Source organism: Macrosteles quadrilineatus, unplaced genomic scaffold, assembly GCF_028750875.1.
Source record: "Macrosteles quadrilineatus isolate MER2022 unplaced genomic scaffold, UCM_ALF_1.0 Scaffold_20__1_contigs__length_2534061, whole genome shotgun sequence".
Lineage (NCBI taxonomy): Eukaryota > Metazoa > Arthropoda > Insecta > Hemiptera > Cicadellidae > Macrosteles > Macrosteles quadrilineatus.
In genome coordinates, this window is record NW_026542613.1 from 1,829,816 (window position 1) to 1,851,718 (window position 21,903).

Sequence of the window (21,903 nt, forward strand, 5' to 3'; positions counted from 1 at the left end):
TTTTATTCCTAAATGTATTAGCTCTGTCACTATTCCTAAAGTTATTAAATCCCTTTCATTATTAGTACCATTAATTAACTATTCCGTATCCGTTAGTTCCCTTAAAAACGTAACATATACAGGGTGAGGCAATGAGAACGCCACAATTTGTTTTAGCTGTCACATGTTAATTGTTGCAACAACGAATGATTAGCTGTGCTTATAACATCAATTGAACTATGCCATTTTAGTAAATATTATGCCTGAGGCTATTAACACTGAGATTTTGATGTGGAAACCTATTTAAAAAATAGTGATTCTTGTGCAAAAACCCAGAGATTGTTTGGACTACATTCCATCCTTGGTCAACATGGTGCTGTTCCAGATTGGAAAACAATGGTCATCTGGGTAAAACTGTTTAGGATAAACGCTTAAACCTTAAAAATAATCGGTGGGTGCCGCAAAACTCTTTTCACCACACTATGATGTTTTTGGCTGTATTACATACGTTAATTGGTGGCTGAAAGTTACGTTTTGCTGGCGATGCCAGTTGTCCATAATTTGGGGACCGAGCAGGTTTTTACAGGCCGGGGCCGCAAAATCAGCTGTCAGCTTACTTTCTTAAAACATGAATGCATTTTAAATACACAATCAAAATCCATAGCATTGCAAAAGAATTGTGTTACTGTCGCCGTTGCCTAGCAACTATTTATTTTTATTTTTGCTGATTCCTCAAATTATTTCTTTACATAACCTTAAAGTTGTAGTTGTGTTGACTATCAGTGTGCATTATTATAGTGGTGTAATAGGGTATAGTGGTATAGTGTGGTGAAAAATAGCGTTCGTACCACGGGCCGAAATGGTTTTGCAGCTCTCGATCGATTTAAGTTCTCGACTTCGTCTCGAACTTAAAAACTATCTCGAGCCGGCAAAACCTCATTTTCGGCCCTAGGTACGAAATATACTATTGTACACCAGCAAATGTTGAAAGAGTGTGAGTCGCAGTAACTCAAAGTCCAAAGGGATTTGCCAGGAAGCTGTTGTTGTTGAAAGCTTTACGCTGGCCCCTTTTTTTAGGGGGGGGGGGGGTTGTTCTAATAACCTATTTGAAGTTTGAGGTTTTTCAAAGTCACCCCACAGATTTGCTTGAACTGAAGCTAAGAATCGTCCAAAAACTAAAGTGAACCGTGAACCTGAAGAAATGCTGGAGGAGTATTTGATAGAGTTTTCAAGTGCCTTTAAAAGGAATGTCAAGTAGGTCAAGGACGTCACTTGCAGGATTTTGTTCTCAAGAAATGGAAAAATGACTTTGTTAAGTTATAATGGCAAAAGATAAGCTGTGTTTGTATGTGCTATTTACATCTATAGGGTGAATATTATTGAGTTTGTACAGCTTATAAATTGGGGTGCTTTTATTGCCCCACCCTGTACAACTCCTAATGCTTAAGTATGATCACTGTAAAGAAACACTTAAAACACTATTTTTTGTAGAAGTTTTGAGCTTGGAATAAATTTAAAGTTGTTTTGAGCGATAACAATATTTGGTGAGTTGGTATAAAAGAATCAAACCAAACGCATTGAAGTGGTTGGTAATGTATTTGGTTCCGTAAACAATAACACTTAGACTCAATCGACTAAGTGATTGTCTGTAAGAGAAAACATTTCCACAGAAACATTTATTGATGGAAGAGCATTGAATAGTCGTGTGTTTTTAGAGCGAATCTGATTAAAAAAAGATGCCTAGCTAACCCCTTATAACACAGGAATTGCCTTTATAGGGAATGGAGATCACGTTAATTTACAATTATCATATATATGTTAACTATGAGTAAAAATAAATGCAAAACTACAAAACACAAAAAGGTTGTTTTTAAGCTACATGTAAAAGCTTTATCCTATATTCTCACTATACAAACTTACTGGAATTTGAATATCAACGAATTCCTAAAAGCGTACACGGCTCATGTATTGAACAATACTTTATAACACACATCAGCAGCACATAATGGCACGACTAATTCTAAACTCATTATCAGTTCGCTGACTTTGTCAAAGTTGCAGCATCAAATTAGGGAACTTCTGGCAAACAGGCGGGGATATATTTAATCGTTTAGTATTAAGTAAACATATAAAACAGTGATTGAGGTAATTAAACAATAATTAACTCACGTATATGTTTTATAATTGAGCTCGTTACCGAGATAAAGGGTCTAAACAATTCGTTTAACGTGTGTTAATCGTAAACATTGGTTCTCGCTTGAATTTTACGATGCAATAAATATCATACTAGAACAAGGTATTGTATTCGTTTTATTTTCACAAATTTAAATTAAAATGTTCATACAGTGTAATAAAAGACATCCCATCTATATGGATCAGCTGTCGTCAATTTTTTACTAAAAAGAATGTAGTTGTGTGAGCCAGTCACAGATTGCGCTAGTGTCTAAAACTCTATTTTGTACCTTATCTTTCGTTACTGACATAGTTGCTGGGTCACAACAGTTTCTATAGCTCATAATAAGTCATTCCATCAGTTTGACTTGGTAAAAACCATCATGTAATCGGCAGAAATCAGTAATTTAAATCAGCGCAATCTGTAGGTGGCTTACATCAACTAAGACAAATTTTATTAAAAACCTGGCTACAGCTTTAACATGGATGGAATGTCTATTTGTTGTATAAATATCAACAAAAGTCAAAGGTTAGTCAAAGGTAGTCAAAGGTTATACTCAATAATTTGTGTAAAGAAAATATATTCTGTTGATTACATCACTAAAATGTATCAACAGCCTGATCAAGTACAAAGTCCTCACATGTTGATGAGATTTTTGCATAAAATATGCACGACTCTATTCATGATTCACTCTATTTGCTATCGCTGTATTACCTACCTAATCTGCAAACCACGATGTAAAATTTATTCATCAAAACTTTATAGTATTATATTTTAGAGTAACGTAGGCGTAATTGCAAATATTGATAAAATTGTCAAAACAATTTTTATGAATAGGAGCGAGGACTGAAACGGTTAAACACATAAAAAAAACTGTGACGTCATGAAAACGTGTTACTAGAGTTAAGTTACGTCATAAAGTGTGTCGTCACAAAAGTGATTACCAGGCCCTAACCAGGGAAATTAGGAATTGGAGCAAAAATAGATATTGTTTGCTTGTTTGTAGAGAGTTGTGTATGATACAAAAACTTTTTCCTTTGAACGGTATATAGGCCAAAGACGTATTGATACTATATATTTTTTAAATTTACTGATTGACTATCACCTCTGAGTCATGGAATTGTGAGACAACTAAGAAGTCATAAGTCATGAGTTCTTTATTCTCAAAATTACATTGAATTGGAATAGTCAAGTTTATATTATGAAGAAAGAAAAAAAGCAGAAGAAAGAAGAAGAATGATAAGAAGAAAGAACCATCGATTCAACCATCGAGAAACATCTCCAAAACATGGACGGTTTAACTTTTAATAAGACTAAGAACCCGACCATTGTTTGTGTACTGTTCGGACTGTTTGAGGTGGAATCTGTATGACGTAGGTTCTGGCTCTAATCCACCGCCAATTGAAAGCATCCATTTGATTTCAATCCATCCATTTGATTCCATCCATTTGATTTAAATTTACCATTTGATTGATGTTTTGGCTATGATGGACTTATCGTGCTAGACTTTGTAATCAAATCACTCTCCATTTTGTAATTAAAACTTAAACGACACTTATGTGTTTAGTAATATGAACTAATTATCCAGCAATATTAAATCTCCAAATCAATACTAGTATCAGTAACAATGTGAGCTTCTAACCGCCCTGTTAACCACTGTCTAATATTGCCAATTATAACATTCAACCACATTCTGTTTCCCGCAGCTGAATATAACTAATTATTATTGTTAGGACTTTATGAATATTGAGAAATGGTAGTGTGGTTCATTTTCACCAAACCCTGTCACAATATTTTCTCACCAATATAATACTATACTTAGGTAATTTATTGAAGTTAACGTACCTTTGTTAACGCTCCTAAAATTAGGTATCTAAATTATAAATTCTTACGGTATATCACTTTACTGTCCGATGTCATACCTGTACCTAGAATTAATTTTTAAAGCTGCATTTATCTGGAATATTTTATTTAATATTCACCTTAAATATATTATCTGCTACTTTTTTCATAAATGGTCGCAAGTAACCAAAATATAAAAACAGTTTCAAACTAGTGGCTTGTAGGGGCAATAGCCCCTATATGTATATTTTAGTAACTATTTTGTACAAATTACATGTGGGTTACCTTGAATTATCGTTTAACATTTGTGTATGTTAACACTGGTTTTTTTCAAATAAATGCCAACTTTTGTGAAGGTTTGGCCTTGCACTTTATTTATAATAATAGTGAAAGCTATTTCCAATGGGCATTGAATCCTTGTAAACTTAAACGGCATAATGAAGATCTGTAGATATTAGTTTAATTTTTGGCATGAAAAATATGTCCCCTTTGCCTACTCCAGTAATTACTTCTATCTTTACACTTATTTCAGACATACCTACACAACCAATCGTACTTCATTAACTCCAGACCCTTAAATTTGGGAAAAAGTTTATACCAGCTTTATAAATAGTATCCTACACATATTGAAGTAATGACATTACATACCATATGCTTTAAATAAAGTTAAACCACATGTTTAAAAGTAAACAAAGCAGACATGACCTAGATTCCCATGCTATTTCAATGTGAATTATTTTATTCCGTAGCAACTTTTTGGTGCAAGATTATGAAAAATGAATAATTTTCCCCAAAATTTCATGCCCAGACCTTTAAAATGAGACCTCTCCCAGCTTTCTACGGCCTCCCGTTAGCTCACAATTTCATTGTAAAATTTTGGGCTTACAGAATTAGATATATAGATAGTTATATATAAATTATAAATTTTAGCTAAGAAATTGTTTACATAACATTATACCCAATTGACCAAATTAATCATATACACCAACACTAAATGCTCAACACGTACGAAAAACACAACCTCAATCGTCAGCACAGCATTGAATAGTTGCAATGCATTATTGGAAACCAATAACTGTACTCTACCGATTTATAATTTCCAATGGCTTAGTTATGGCTACATTCCAGAATGTTTTCATTTGGTATATACCTTTTTAACGAAACTATTTTTTACTGAATTGAGGGTCTGAAATACAGAAAATACATGACTAATATTACCAGCGAACCGTGTTTACTTTGTATTTCAGTCTGTTAATTAAAGTTCGCCATTATGCATTTCTTTTTTTAAGTTACACTGCTAATAAAATTCTTTAACATGAATTTACTATTAACTTTTGTTTAAAATTAAGAAAAACACCATGTAACTTTTCATCTCTATGAACATTAATTTATGCACACATTATAGTCCACAATCAAAAGCGACTTTATCTTATCGTACAAGAAGTTTATGCTTAATGAAACATTCACTAGAGATTTTTCAGGGTAGGTAAAACCGAGTTTGAACTAAGCACAGTTTAAACGGTGACAAATATCTTCCCTGACCAAATGTGTTAGTTCTACATCTGGTCATTTAGCACCAATCAATGGTAATCTGTGTTAACTCGACCCAGCACGTGAAATCTACACTTTCATTATTAATGTATAGCTTATCAGGTTTATTCCCATGATAGGTAATTCGTAAACACACGAAATATATTTTTAGATCAATTAAACACTTCTCAAAGCATATGAATTAGTGCATCGTTAAATAAAAATGATTTTTAGGTAACCCTACTCACCATACATTTTTGAGTGGACGTTAAATGGTATATTTTACATTCAGATAAAATGAACATTAAACTCAAGACGGAAAATATAACATATACTCGAATAAGAGAGAAAAATACTTCTATAACACAATAACAAACAAAAACTGAAAAATACTGAACGATCAATATACCAATCATTGCGCAAGATCAGCTGTGTAAAAATGTAATTGTTCAGAAATTTATTTAGTTCCTAAGAGTGTCGTAAAATTATTTGGTGGTTGTTATGTTTGGAACGAAAAAACGACCAAGATGAAAAACAATGCTTTGAAAGAAAGAGTATATTTTGATAAGTTTAATGATAAATTGGGATTATAATGAAAAGTGGAAACAAAAGCTAGGTTTTGGTTGTGAGAGTTAATGGAGGGGGGGGGGCAGTCGTACTTGTATGCGAAGATGATACTACCGTGTAGTAGTGAAACCGGTATAGCCTCGAAGTCTTCCAAACACAACTTTCTGAGGCTTTTTATCTTATTAGTCATTACTACATAGTTGTAAAAAGTAAAAGAGATAGTCGAGAAAAAAAAATTAAAAAAATTATAGTTGTATACCAAGAGCTTAATTTTGCCCCTCTTTAGGTAAAAAATGGACATTAAATTAAAACGCATTAATTAAAGCTACTCCGAGCTGTAAACATACTTTACCGTAAAAAGTATGTATTCTAAAAATAAAATAATATATACAAAGATATGGTTCACCAATTTGTTGAACCCAATTTCATAATCGCTACCATACACTATTTTGCTTTACATTTGTTTATAATTATGTTACAACATATATATAGTCTAATGGAAGTAATTTAATAACTGAACGATAATTTAAATTTGAGCTGAAACAGGAAAAAGACTCTTTAATCTTGGTAGGTTAGTAATCAAAATGATTTAAGCAATAACAGCAATTATAAATTCCATCAGAAGTAGAAAATTACACCCTTTGACTCAACCAGGGTTCAGTAATTAAAAAAGTAATTTTGTAATTTGTACATCAGAGCTACTGCCTGCCTCTATTAACACCAAAATGGGATATTTACAGGGAATTCACTGTCTATGGGTACGGATCTGAAAACACAGGAATTGAGTATATAAGTACAAAATACTCACATTTAATTTGAGAAAACACATAAATTGAACCCCGATTAACGATAAACATACTAACATTATCTCAAGTTAGAAGTTAAATAGCTAAATAAAATGCCGATAAATTGAATTTTACCTTTATTCTGCCCGTTTCTTTAACCACTCTAGACTTTTCCCCCCTTTATGTTACATCTAATTTTTGAAATGTCCGAAAATATTTTTCATCATTTAATCATAATTTCTATCCATTACCAAAGGGTATGCTATTGTATATGATTTTTATACTTAATGCAATTTAAATTTGTTGGAGATACAATATTGTTCAATATGAAAATACAGTACTTACAATTTTGTGTTAATATACACTCTATTACTTTTCTAATGTAAATATGTAAACAAATATATTATCCTATACATATGTAACAATAACGTAAGACATCGTTAGTCTCATGTCTTCACGTAGCACAAGATGATACATTTCCATTGAAACAGAAACAATCACCTCCATTGTGCTTGTTTATGTAAATGTTGATTACAAATACCTACAATCAAACGTCAAATCAACATATATAGCTCAGACGTTGATTGGAGATGTAACAATCGACTTTGTACTTGATTTACAATTGTCACCAGGAATTGGTTTGCGCGTTCGGCTTATTCATAGCATTGTGATTAGCAAAGGATTTAGCATAATCTATAAGTATAAAAGAGGATGTTTGTATATATATTTGTTTGTTTGTTTGTTTGGGGGTGATAAACTCGGACACCGCTGAACCGATTGCCACGAAACTTGGTACATACGTGTAGAATGTCATGGAATAGGTTTATACACCATCAATTTCGTGATCCGTCCAATAGGCTCCGCCCCAGTGGCTCTGGAGTTTCCCATGTTAACCTTATGAGAAATGGAATTAATGAATCTTAACAGCTGTTTCAATTAAACAAGTTGGTTCTGTTCTATGATGTTCAATAGCATTAAAGTTACAAGGATTACCAACAGGGTGCAGCACTATTATTTCTTTTACATTTATGACAACAGCTAATTTGCAACCAAAAAGGTGAGTGAGCGTAGCGAACGAGCTAACCTGAAGGCAAGTGAGCGTAGCGAACGAGCTAACCTGAAGGCAAGTGAGCGCAGCGAACGAGCTCCAACCTAAAGGTGAGTGAGCGTAGCGAACGAACTTCAACCAGGACGTGATTGAGCCATGCGAACGAGATCATCTTGAAAATTAAGAAGTTAAACGGGGCAAAGCCCGCGGGTTACAGCTTGTGTTCTCTAGAAATGATTATATCCATAGTACTATGATGATTCAAAAAATTATTGTTACTGTTTTCACCTTAGATATTCTAGTATTTCACTAAACCACCATTTCACCATTCTAATATTTTACGCCATAGCTCCAAATGAAACAAACCTAGTATTTGAAATACTATACAGGGTTGCTGAAAAGTAACTTGCAACCCCCCCCCACCTTTAACTTTTCAACGATTTGAGATATTTGAAATCGGTTTGCAGCAACCTGTTTAGATATGAGGGGATATGAATAATGATTTTTATTTTCTTTGCCCTTAGGTGTAGTGGGGGTGGGTAGATCAAAATTCTCAAATAGGAAGTATGGTCGAGTTTGGTATCATTTGACAGGTCTTGACAAAACTAATCAATAAACATAAAGAAAATAGAAAACGGACAACTAATAACAAAATGGCAACTAAAAATTATTAACACATTGGTTATTAAAAGTATTTTTTAACTGTCATTTTGTTTTAGTGATCCGAATTCTATTTTGTTCGTGATAATTGTTTAATTTTGTCAAGCCCTGTAAAATTATACCAAATGTGGGAGGGGGGTAAGGGGGATTCAAGTTAGTTTTACCAGCCTCCCTAGCGGTTATTTGAATTTGAAACGATTTAGGGTGCCATTTCGTTATTAGTGGTCCAATTTTGGTTTTTATTTATTGTTTAGTTTTGCCAAGATCTGTAAAATTATACCAAACTCGACTATACTCCATTTAAAAATGTTGAGCTACCCCTTATCACCGCTACCCCTAAGGGCAAAATAAAAAAAAAAAACTAACCATAATTATTGTAGCCTCTCATTTCTAAGAAGGTTGCCTTAAGCCGATTTCAATTATCTCAAAAGGTTTAAAAGTGGGGTGCAAGTTACTTTTCAGCCACCCTGTATATTAATAATATGTCCAATGTAATTAATATAATTAACTGCAGTGTAATATTATTTAATTGAATTGAACCGTTGACTATATTCAATAGTCAAATATTATGTTTTTTTACTAGGGGACCATAAGTTCGTATCGGTTAAAAATTACTTTACATTAAAGTGCAAAAAAATGAATTTCCACTAAGCTAATTTAAGTGTTGGAAATTCCCTTGGTCAAATATTGATATCCGCGACAGGTGATGGCCACAGTTTTGTGGAGGTTTTATGGTATCCATTCTTTATTACATTGATCACTTTTATTCACCTGAGTGCTGAAATTCAGCTTAACTTGGGAAATATTAATGTCCTCCATTGGCTGCAGTGCAAACACAAAGAGAATATTAGTTTTTGTAACAAATATTTGCCTTTAATCAATCAAGCATATTGAGTGTCGAAATATTGGCGTGTAAAGTAAAGCCGAATATTTAACAATTTTTGCAACATAAAATCCCAAACTCAGTCGGTTTGTGATTATAATTTTGCACTTTTGATGAGTACCTATCACAAAAGAAATAATCTCAAAATACACTACAGTTGAAATTTTCATAAAAATATTCTTTTGAGTGAATCAGTAAGTAGGTATAATCATACGAATGAAGGGGTAGAAACTAATTCAAATATTCATAGATGTTTGAGTATATGTATGTTTGACACGGTTTAGTCTAAAATTAGGACAACTAATCTGCAATATGTACTAAACTACCTAATTGTGGTCTTTCCAATTAGTACATCTAATTATAGTTAATGTAATATTGATAAATTAATACCAAATTCTAATTAACACCAAATTCTCGTGTTATAATTATGGTTAGATATTCCAAATAAAATTTAATTTTAAAAAGCATTGAATTGCACTTGCTTACAGTCAGTCATGTGATTTTGTATTACAATAATTTTAATCCTTGAAGATTTTATACATTTGTTTATCAACGAATTAATTAGTGTTATCCCTAGTAAGTGCACTAGATTGAAATATTTATAAATCACATTAAGCTGTTAAATATCCTTTCGCAAATGTTTACTGTAAAGGCAATCCTTAAAAAAATAAGCTGATACCTAAAAATGTCATTTTAAAATATAAATATTTACAAAAAATTTTCTTAACAACTGATGTATCAAAAACTAAATTGGTCTCAGACCTTATGTCATAGGTAATATTACGTTATAATAGCAAATTGGTCTTAACACGAAAAGTTTATATCAAACATTTTACAGGATTTAACTTGGCTTGCAAGATATTTTTCTGGATTTAACTTTTATTTAAATGTTAAAACGAGAAAACCTAATTAAGTTGTTCTATATAAAAGTCTGGGATTTATGGAGTTGTTTTGTTCCCTGAGGTTTTATTTATTGCGTCTGCAGCCGTTACAAATGTAAGTTAAAACTGTTGACGTTGAGTTTGCCGCCTAATAAGTCAAGTTCTACATTTCGATGTTTTACGTGAACTTTTGTAAGAATAACATAGTTATAGTTAGCGGTATTTTTTTTTTGTCCTAGAACGCTACACACGAGCCCGGAATTGTTTTTCACATTACTCCAACCTAGGGGTTGCGGCATTATCACTTAGATTCGCCATTGGTGATTTGGCGGGATTTGAACCCGGGACCTCCTGGACCGAAGTCTCGCGCTCTAACCACTACACCAGCTCACTCCCCATATTTCCAAGTTAAAGAACGAAATTGTTTTTATCGTTACTAGATAGACATTTCAGCAACTATGCCTTAGCAATTTCAAATAAAATTAACTATCAATGAAAAAACGAAACTAAACATTCCAAAATTTCCGAGTAATTGTTGAATGAGTATTATGTTATATTTATGGTTGTTTGCACTATGAAATGTAGATGATAATAAATATAATTTAAATATAATATTTCACTCGTGAAAAGAGAAATTTGATCACTTTGCTTAACTAATGCTGTTATGGTGTCCCAGCAGATTTGAATGCATCGCAAATTAATACTAAGTAAACATAATTAGACGACCAAACTATAGAAATTAATTAACGCCAAATCAACCAAAGCATACTTCAATGTTGACGTGATGGAAACATATTAGAATGGAAACGGTAGTCTTCATAAACATACTCATATGACGTAACCTGGCTGGAATGTAAACAAATATTTATATAAGTTTGTATTTTGACTGTTAAATGGTATTTCCGTCTTAACGATTAGGCCAAACTTATTTTATTCAAAGTCAGTGACGTAATTTGTTTGTCACCCCTACCGTTTTTGTTCTTATATCCATATATTATCATCCAAGAACTATTCGATAACATAAAATGTAAAAATTTCATAGTAACAATTGCCATAACGAAGAAGTGTCTTGTACATATAATTTTACTAAACTATCTTCCTGGCTAAGTTATACAAATTTACATTTAATATTTGTATAATACCTTCATGACTATAAGTGTAATAAAATGTGATTAAAACCATATTAACCTTTTACTCACACACCAATGTATTGCAGTAACGGTTTTGAATATTTACAAACATAGGGAATATTTACGATTTTTATTTTCGTAGACCTATTTATTTAATATCATGACTCAAAATAGTATCAAGTGCCTTTATGTTTTGGCTGTTTACGCAAAATCCTAACAAATTAATTATTTCCATGCTAATATATTTATTAAATATTATTCTACTATTTCAACTGATAACCTAGGTTGCCAATAATTGGTGGTGACAATCCGTGACTGTAGCGAACCTCAACCAGTAAGATCCAACCACAGCTATGTTAATTGGTTGTTAAACTTTACATTGATTGGACATTTTCTAATATCTGAAATTCATTTTTTTATTGCAGCCCTATGGCTATTTTAACATCATTTGTCTCTGTAACGGGTTGATCTAAATACGTAGAGTAAATTTTGTCAATTATAAAGTTGAAAGACAGTGTGTTACAACTCTAACTGTACTTTCAACAACAGTTAGATCAATTATTAATTTTTGGTGTAACTAAAAATAAAATACCCTAACCTTGTGGCCTAATATGAAATGGGTTAACAGAATAAATCTATAACAGAATAAACTGTTACATTTTTACAAGTTTTAAATTAATTTGTAGATTTTTTTATTAAACACACAAACAAAAGAGGACCGTTGTGTATATTTCATCCAATAGATTGTCACAAAAGAAGATATCACTGAGATTAATTAACTGGATTTTAAAACTCGATGATTCCTCTAACATCCAAGCCATGTAACAGTTTAATGGACAACATTCTCTATTTGCCACTAGTAACTAATTTATTAACGCCGAATTAGTTGTTGCGAACTAATGGATTGCGAACTTCAATAATGAATATTTTAAAATTGTTTATTTATGTAAACAATTTATTATTATTTATTTGATTATTCAAACATGGATAATATATAAAATTATGAAATAAAAATTTATGAATCCTAAATTATAAGCTAAAACATCGACATTGATGTCAACAAGAATAATTTGCATATTATAATTTTTAATTGAAAGTTTCCTAATTCTTCAACTACTTTAGTTACAAGTAAAAAAAAAGAGTCGTAAGTTTAAATGTTATTATACATTATTCTAAATAGAGGGATATGTATAAATTATGTATAACGAATTGCATAACTTAAAAAAAAAATAGTAAAGATTTTTTTATAGTTTATATTTAATTCGACGAACAGAGAAATTCGAGAAAAACACTACTAATTTATTCATGTCGATGAGTAAGAGCAAGTGGCATCTTCATTATCTTTAAACAAAAGTGAGCTTTGGCGTCTGCAAGATTCAGACCTTGACTAATAGTTTTGTTTTGCTGCTAGGATTTATCGATGCATACCTGTTTTCAAATATAAAACTAAATTACGATTCTGTTTAAGTGTTTTATTTGAACTTTTTCGCAATGAATGAGTTCTGGAGACTTTTAAAAGTCATAACAGCCTTAAGAAGTAATTTTAATGTAAACATTGTATTATTTAAACGCTTCCATGAAATGTTTGAGAACTAGGGGCGATATTATGTAAATACATTTTTGTACCAATCAAGATTCAGTTATATTTACTCCAAATTAAATTATAAAAAATAATAATTTAAAAATATTCAATCGTAAACAAAGCTGTTTCATTTCAAAACCTCCAATCTTGTGAAATTATATTATATCTTCGAGTGTTATTATTTATAACTATTAATTCAATACGTTAAGCCAATTAATTTTGGTGGGGGGGGCAATCTAAGTTTTGTATATAAGAATTTTGCAGTGCTCTTTAATATTATTGATGTTTTTCAAATTTTATCACTGAAAATGCTTGGGATAACATAATAGTTTAAATAATCTTATTTTGTCTAATCCAAGTTTGGAAAACTGTGTCTGTGTTCTTGTTTGATACTCATTTTTGGCGATGGTAAATTTATGTAACCTAAGAGATTTCTGCAGACATTTTATGACCTAAGTACGGGACAATGTAAAACCTCTATTTTTTTAAACTAATTGTGACAGAAAACATCTGAAATAATATCTTGTCTGTCTGTGTGTGTCCTCTCTGCTCAAAAATAAATATGTTTTCATACATTAGCGATTCTAAGGTTCAACGAACATTTTGTAACATTAAACAACTGTTAAACCAGAAACAACAGCCACAACATGTGTTTGTAATGTCCGGCCTCGCCAGCTGTCAGTGTTATCAATATATGTCTAGGGATACTTCCGGTCCAACGTGGACTTCCGTTTTTATCTGTCCACAAATAACATGCAAAAACTATTTTTTAAATGGTGGATATGAATACACGAATGGTAAAGTGTAAAATAGAATGTAAATACTCTATGGATTTTACTTTGCTTTTGGTTGTTTTAATCATGTTGGCTTAGCTGAAAAACAATGAATGCAAGCCGAATCTAGTTCTTTAAGAATTTAACCTAACTGGTACTTTCCTGTTAAAGGGAACATTCATTATTATCGATGATTTTTTCTCGATATATCGATATTAACAAATTGAAACATATCAGCTGACAACTACGAAAAATATTGTTCAGTATCAACAAACATTAATGAAATGAAACTGTTCTAAAAAAAAAATAACCTAACATAACTAACCAAACTTGCTGTAACATTTAAAAATTCCGTGTTTATAACTTGCCTTTTATATTCAAACCCAAACGAAATTTTTTAAATGGTACAGCAAGTTTGGTTGGTTATGTTAGGTTAGCTTAGAACAGTTTCATTTCTTAATCCAAATAATAGACTATTTTAGCCTAAACAAGATCAGTTAGTTGTTGTCAATTTGGAATGGTTCGGAAAACAAAAACATCGATATATCGAGAGAAAAAATCATCGATAATAATGAATGTTCCCTTTAACAGGAAAGTACTAACGTCGGAATGAAGATTTCAAATCACGAGAAATTCGATAGCTGTTCCCTTTAACTTTACACCTCGTTTTATTTGAATGTTAACAACCCTTGTGTGTTGGGGTGTAAGGTAGTGTTTAATCGGAGAGAGAGAAATCGATGTATCAGTAGCTAGCTGCAAAAGTGACAGCAGTACTCAGGAGAATTTCTCTCTCAATCAGTGTCCGATCCCAAATAACAGTCCTAAACATTGGCTTCTCACTATAAAATAATAGTAGTTTACGCAACGATTGCGTAAAGATAGTGTTAACGACACGAGTATAAAATTTAAGGTAAGAGCCTTGGCGAGTGCCTTAAAAACTTCTACGGGTGTCGTTAAGATTATTTACGCGAGTTGCGTACACTACTTTACCTACGACATTGTTTTAATTACTAATTAAATTCATAATTTCTTAAAGAGGTTATGTTTTTGTTTAAAACCTCCCATTGCCACTGACAGTGATGCAACGAAACACTCTAATAACAATCAACAATTAAATTGGCCTGAACAGCTGATTAGTTGAATTTTGAATCATTACATTTTTACTTCTTCTCCTCTCTCAATCCTTGAACCTCATTGGTCCGGTACCCGTGTTGTTATGAGTAAAACTATGTTGTTATGAACGTAAACAATGCTGTTATGAGATACTTTTCAATTCTAAGAACTGTACTGAAACGGCTACTTTAAAAAACGGTCGTAGGTAAACATTCTTTAAAAGTACACTGAGTTCGTTAAGAAATATTATCTTCTAGACGGCTTACAGTAGAAGTGTGTTCCCAGTTTTTGCAACATCTTTTAAATAGATGGATTGATTTAGTTTGAGTAGTAAAAGAAAATAAGGCTAAATATATGTAAATATATGTAAGATGTAAAGAAAAAATCCCACCTTAAAATTATCATTTTGTTTTGAATATACAAGAAAATTGTTAGTTAACCGTTAACAGATCAGGTCTTACTGTTTCACAAAATGTTCTTGTTAGGAAAACAACGTTTTATAGGAAAGCTAAATCCAAGTAAAAATATGTATTTTACTAATTAATTTTTACATTTTATTCGGAATTTAATTTAAACATTGCACATCTAAAATATTATTTGTTTGCGATCAAAATCCAAATATGTAGGATTTTTTGCGTTATTTCACACACGGTAAACATAAAGATAAATATAAATTAAGGTTGAATTCAATTTGCTTATACTGTATATTTCAAAATTGATTTGTATTTAATCTCTAGAAAATAACCCACATTTTAGCCTTGTTACGTTCAGTACTGAAGGGCGTAGTTTACTATTTAAGCGTTTTTAAATTCATGAAGAAAGCAAAATAAACAATCGATTGATGAAATAACTACAACTGACGTGAGACTGGTTAAGATATCATTAAAAGTGATCGGTTTGAAGCTAATAACCAGCAACTTCCAGGCTTGAGCTTTCAGGTAAAAATAAACGACAAATCCAATTTATTTCGTCTCAAAGCAGTCGTTTTATCTCCAATCTGAACTTATGTAAAACGTGCATAACTACACAAACAATCTGAATTTTAGTGAATTCTTCCATACCCTACACATGTGTAATGTATGTTTAAATATTTTGTAATATTATTTCTTGTACATACCTTCTGTACGTCGAAGTTAAAATAGCATACTAGCCACGATACAAGGAAAAAATTAATATGCTATTAAAATGCATTACTAAACACAAATATTTTAAAGATTTATTAATAAGTGATATAATGACCTCTTTATTTATTTATAATTTTTTGTCCTATGACACTAGGCACAAGCCCAGGATTGTTTTGGACATTACTTCAGGCTAGACCTAGGGGTTGCGGCAGTATCACTTAGATAAAATCCATTGGTGATTTGGCAGGATTTGAACAGGAACCCCTTGGACCGAAGTCCCGCGCTCTAACCACTAGACCAGCTCGCTCCCCTTTTTAATTAATAATAGATTAACTTATCTTTGTAGTTAAGTTTATCCACTAACCATAGCACAACCAAGACATTTGAATAATAAAATAACGAAATGTTACTTCATACCTGTACTAAAGTGGTGTGGAACAGATATATTTTTGTATTTACTAATTCCTTTCTAATATCCATCATAAGCTGTTTTTCACCAAGTTTTCATACAAGAATTCATTCGGTTAATTCGGATTTTCCGATTATCGTAGTCTATTAGAGCTTTGTCTCACAAATAAATGTTGACTCAAACTCAACTTAAACAATCAAGGAAAGTCAAGAAACAGAAGCCGACCTCAGATCACCTCGTGTTTAGTTTCGTTTGGAACTTGAAGTCTCAAGCGAGTTAAATGCTTCTAGTGAATTTTAATGGTATGTGCCTTTGTTAAGCAGTATTTTATTTATTCCTAATTTATAATAAAGGGGTTAATTAAAGTAAAATTTAAGTAAAATTAATTTCATTAGTTAAAAGTAATTTAGTTGTAAAATTTAACTTAAGTGTAAAGTTCAGTACTTTAAATTACCCTAGTAACGTGTATCGAAGCTCGTTTGAATACATGCAACCGTTTTATAGTTAACAAAAAAAAATGTTTTAAAATTAACAAGAGAGGACTATTATGGGACACCCGGTATTGTTATCATGGATGGATTTAAGTCAAAGCAAAACATTTCCCCTAACTTTAAGTAGGCAAGAAACGTTTTAGCTTTTAAGTATATGTATATTTTATGCATTCATATAATACTCCTTATATTATATGTACACACTAGCAGAGTAGGTACCCGTCCTTCGTACGGGGTTGGAATATAAGTATAAAATGCTTATTGCAGTTATACTCAAGCTTTGCGTTTGCAATAAGGGAGGACACAGTTTGATAAAATTTGCTTTTTTAAATTTACAGTATTCTATAGTATTACACATCTACCATAGCCATAAGGTTCTACCACTTCACCTAAACAATAGAGAAAAATGAATTATCAACAATTCGCAAAATATCACAAATTATTCATGAAATGAAAAACATAAACATAACTGTAAACAATCCTACTTTGACAGTTCTCATTGCGAATCACAGTTTTTTGTTGCTGCTTAGTTCAAATGAGCTGTTTTCATAAATGCAAAAAAATATATGGCTGCACCCTGTTGGTAAATCTTATAACTTTTTAATGCTTTTCCATATCATGGAACCAACTTTTTTAGTTGAAACACCTGACTAAATTCTTTAATTCTCTTTAAATATGAATACTCATTAGGTTAACATGGGGAATTACAGAGCCACTGGGGCGGAGCCCGAAAGGATTTTTGAGATAAGAATATGTTAATCGGGAATGTAAGCTATCATCATGCCAAATTGCAGCCCAATCCGTCCAGTGGTTTATGCGTGATTGAACTTCAAACACACAAACAAACAAACAAACAAACACACAAACTGTCACATTTATAATATTAGTAAGATAAGATGTCTACTTGCTATGCAGGAATACATTTTCTGTTTTCTTTTTGTTTTCAAACGAGGATCCAATCAAATAACAGCGAAACACGCTATAAAAATATTAAATAGTTAGATAATGGAATAAACTGAAAACCAACATTGCGAAGGCAAGTAATAAGTGCATGAAGCTATAAATTACTGTGTAAAAAGCTTGTTTGTTGAACTGTTCGCAATGTCAATTGTATCGTAAATTGTGCAAAATTGGGCCAAATGTAAACCATATTGTGTAACAGCTCATAAAACTGGCGAGGTGTAATTTTTTAATGGAAACCCATTATTGCGACTTTGCCACTTTTAATGTTGTAACTCTAAAATGGCAATGCTTCAACCTAATATTCACCGATACCGTATTGTATATTTATGTTGTTAGATTTGCAATATCAAAGAAAATGAAGGGATTAAAATTGAAAATAATTAAGACTTTTGTAATTAATTTAATAGTAGTACTTTGTTTATTGTTTGTAATACAAACCATGGATTAATTATTCTGCCTTATTATTATTCATCAGCCTTTATGAAAGTTAAAGAATATCAACGCGTTTCCTGTTGAATCCATTGAAGCATAGGTTTAGCAGGAAAAAATCCTAGCTCAATATATTAGGTATACCAAGAACTGTTAGTTTGAAATTTATTGGTTGTAAAAAATGTGTTAAAACTGAATACCCTTATTTTTATTAGAGACCACGTGGGAAAATGTAGTTTTAGGAGAGACTGAAACAAAAGGGAAAAGCCAATTAGAAGAAAACTGTAGAAATCATTATTAACAAAAAAATACCTTTGAACACTGTTTTTCGTCCCCTCTAGTTCTTGATTCAAGTTGAATTTAAAACATAACAGGCTTTAATTCGCCATCAAGCAAATAATTGACATTTGATAAAACATATGTGGAATGTAAAAATATATTCCAGGCAGTAAAGGTATCCTTTGACTATTAGCAATAATTAAAATTTATAACCATCCTACTAGTTCAGTAACTACAGTATCAGTGGTAATATACTGTATACTTAAAGTATATAACATATTATCAATGTATAAACAGAGTATAAATGAGATACAACTTAGAGCTACAGTATGTTCAGTAAAGGAATCCCTTGATATTTGTCTACTGTACATTAGAAGTGATTACAGCAATGGAATGGATTTTCAGCTCCCTTGAGTAAAGTATAAATAATAGTAAATATCAATTTAATATTACCCACGAAGTAGAATTTTGAATCCTATGTCATAAATTAATGAATTTGTGTAAAATGTACACGATATTTATTTATTTCCCTACTGTAGAAATCTTGTCAAAAAATTTCATAAGACATATATCTATCTATATATTAATAGGCAAGCATGTTTCTTTAAAACCTTTGTTCTCAGCTCGTGTGAATCGTAGGGAAAATCTACGCATACCGTTGAAAAGCTATTTTCCTGTAGGTGTGCAGAATCCCTTTATAAATTTAAATAGGCTCAAAGATAAGCACAAAAAATGAGTTTAAAAATTTGAAAAAATTAACATGGATCTTATGCGTTGCTATGCTGGTTACGAAATAACAACGAAATATAAACAGAAAATCAAAACAAATGGAGGAAACTCCAATCACATGTTTTATTTACAGTGTGGGGTGAAAATAGATAAGTGAGTACATTACATATTTTTGGTCGAGTTTCGACCACTGGACGACCTCTCGTAAGAAAATAAACATTAGCCTAAAAGACCAAAAGTAGTTAGTTGTTGGTTAAATACTACAGTAATATTCGAAAGAAATAACGAACAGATGTACTTACTGCTTTTAAAGTTTCTAAGAAAATGTTAAGCATAAAATATTAATGCATAAAAAACTAACAAAACTTAAGCAGCACTTTTACTTTGGATTTCATAAAAAAATAAGGCAAATAGGAGTCGCCAGGAAGAAAATCTTATTTAAAACGTGTTCTTGAATCAACCTTATTAAGGTTGATGACAATTTTTTAAAATTCATTGGAAAAATAGTATAGAACATACTTCGCCGCTTAAAATATGTGGTACACGTAACTTGAATGAAATGATCAAACGTAATTTAAAGATATCGTTAATTGAATGCATATAAAAGGGGGTTTGTTTAAATTTAAATAAAAACAGAGTTGTAGTTATTAATAATACTATTTATTCTTATATGAAACAAGGGGTTTTAAGCAATAGAAGTAGCCTTAAAGCTTTTAAAAATCTGTATGCACTCGTTTAATGTACTCTTGTGGAGTTGTTAGCGTTTTCAGTCAGTTTAAAAAACATTTATGCAGCCTGCACTGGATATACTGTTACTTAGTAGAATGTTTCTTTAAATTACAGATTTTCTTGAAAGAAAATTGTTAAATAGTTTTACATACTATGTTTTAATGTATAAATTGTTTAAATTTTCTAAGAAGTATTTAAATTGTGAACTTCCGAACTGTTTATGAGTTTGAGTAAGGAACTAGAATCCGAAATCCTGTAAAATATTTAGTAGGTAAATTATGATTATATTAATATTAAATTGCGATTGAACAAGCAAATCACAATCATACCAATAGCATGAAAAGTATTGTAAAGAAAGATATTTTTTACGTAGTTTTTAGTACATTTTGTCTACATTTATCGAAATTTAAAACGCCGTTCATGTACATAAGGCTCATCATGTAATCAAGGAATATAAAATACTCCTATTTAACACTTTTAAGGTTTATGTTGTTTATGTAATCAAGATGTTTGTAACTTTAAACCCCACATGAAGAAAACAATGGGTTTGAAAATGAAACTAAGTGAATTTAAAACTATTAAATTATTCACATTTTCCCACTGTTTTTTCGTACAGTAAATGTTTATCTGAAGTATACATATATTGTTTTACACAAATTTACAATCATTTATCGTAACCTACCCAAAATAATTGTTCAGCATTTTATGTAATGTATTGATTCAATATGTAGGAAGTTAAGAAGCACTTATACATTTAATTAATTTTAAGAAGTAAATGTAAGTAAAAAAAGGAAAAGAATATGTTAAAAATACATCTAGTATCAAATTTTTAGTACTTTAAACATTACATTTATTTTTAAAAGGACTTGTAAAATCAACATAACGTTTAATTTGACGCTTAAGACATTTAAGCAAATTTTGAGTACGAAATTCGTTGTTTTTCAAAAAAACAAAAGAAATTGAATGTGAATGTATAACGATCAACATAAATTACCAACAATTGATGGCAAAACAGTTAGTGTGAACTCATTGCTTATCGGTGATTGAGGTAATTACACTTTACAAAAACTACCTAATAATCAATCCCTAATGGATTAATTAAACAAGGGATGGCAATACACGGATTTTTGATTAGGAAATTGTAATGTATATTAGATTACATGACCATATCATCAAATGTGTTATTAAAGTATTTAATATGTGTTGTAAAGATTCTCCATAAAAGTAAAAAATGCAATCAACCTATACGTTCTGCTATAGATGCATAAATACAATACAATCAGTGTGTTTATAAGACTTAAGAGTTTAAAATAGTTTTTAAAATATTAAATCTGTTTAGAACCTACCTGCATGATGTCAAAGAGCTTAAAAAAAAAATAATTGAAAAAATATTCATTATTGGAGGCTAAACAAAAATTATATTAGATACTAACAATTATCTCAAGTAAATATACATATAAAGCAAATTAAAGCATAACCCTTCCATACCAACATACATAAGTAGACTGCGACAATCGTATAACTAAAATTATTAAAGACTAATGTGAGTCTGAATTAGACGTTGCACTCAGTAGTAATTCTTCGTTTAATTGAGATGGAGAAAGTGTACTTCCTTATATAAGAACACTCTTCTAATTGCTTCCATATTTGTATAAAAACGTTAAAACTGTTAGTAAAACTAGGGAAAAGCACTTAAGATATTACAGTTGAAGATTTAAATGAACGACATTCACTGATTGTTTAACTAAGCGGAGATTCATTTTTATATAGTTTCTACTTCTCTTTAATCCTATAAACTTTAATC